The sequence below is a fragment of the Acyrthosiphon pisum genome, chromosome X, assembly GCF_005508785.2.
Source record: "Acyrthosiphon pisum isolate AL4f chromosome X, pea_aphid_22Mar2018_4r6ur, whole genome shotgun sequence".
In the NCBI taxonomy this organism is placed as follows: domain Eukaryota; kingdom Metazoa; phylum Arthropoda; class Insecta; order Hemiptera; family Aphididae; genus Acyrthosiphon; species Acyrthosiphon pisum.
Window position 1 is genome coordinate 52,978,389 of NC_042493.1, and position 434 is coordinate 52,978,822.

Consider the following 434-nt stretch of genomic DNA (forward strand, 5'->3'; position numbering starts at 1 on the left):
TTTTTAATATTTTTCAAATGTCATTGTAACAATATAGTAGGAGCCTTGTATTAAATTTTCAAGTATTTTTACTCAACAAATAAAGTTTTATTGACATTCATAGAAAAAAAACTAATTAAATTGGAAACTGAAATTGTCCGTAAACAGCTCAAAACAAATCAAAATATTTTGAAAATTTTATCATGTATAGAAAATGGAAATATAAACAACCAGTGAAAAATTTCATGTATCTACAGTCATTTGTTTTAAAGTTACACCAAAAACCAAAATCAATTTTCTCGAAAAACTAAAGAAAAATTGGAATTTTTACGCAAAATCTGTTTTCCAGAAAATCGATTTTGGTTTTTGGTGCAACTCTATAACAAATGACCGTAGGTTGTAGGTACATTAAATTTTGACAAAATTTTTATATTAGCATTTTCTATATAACATTT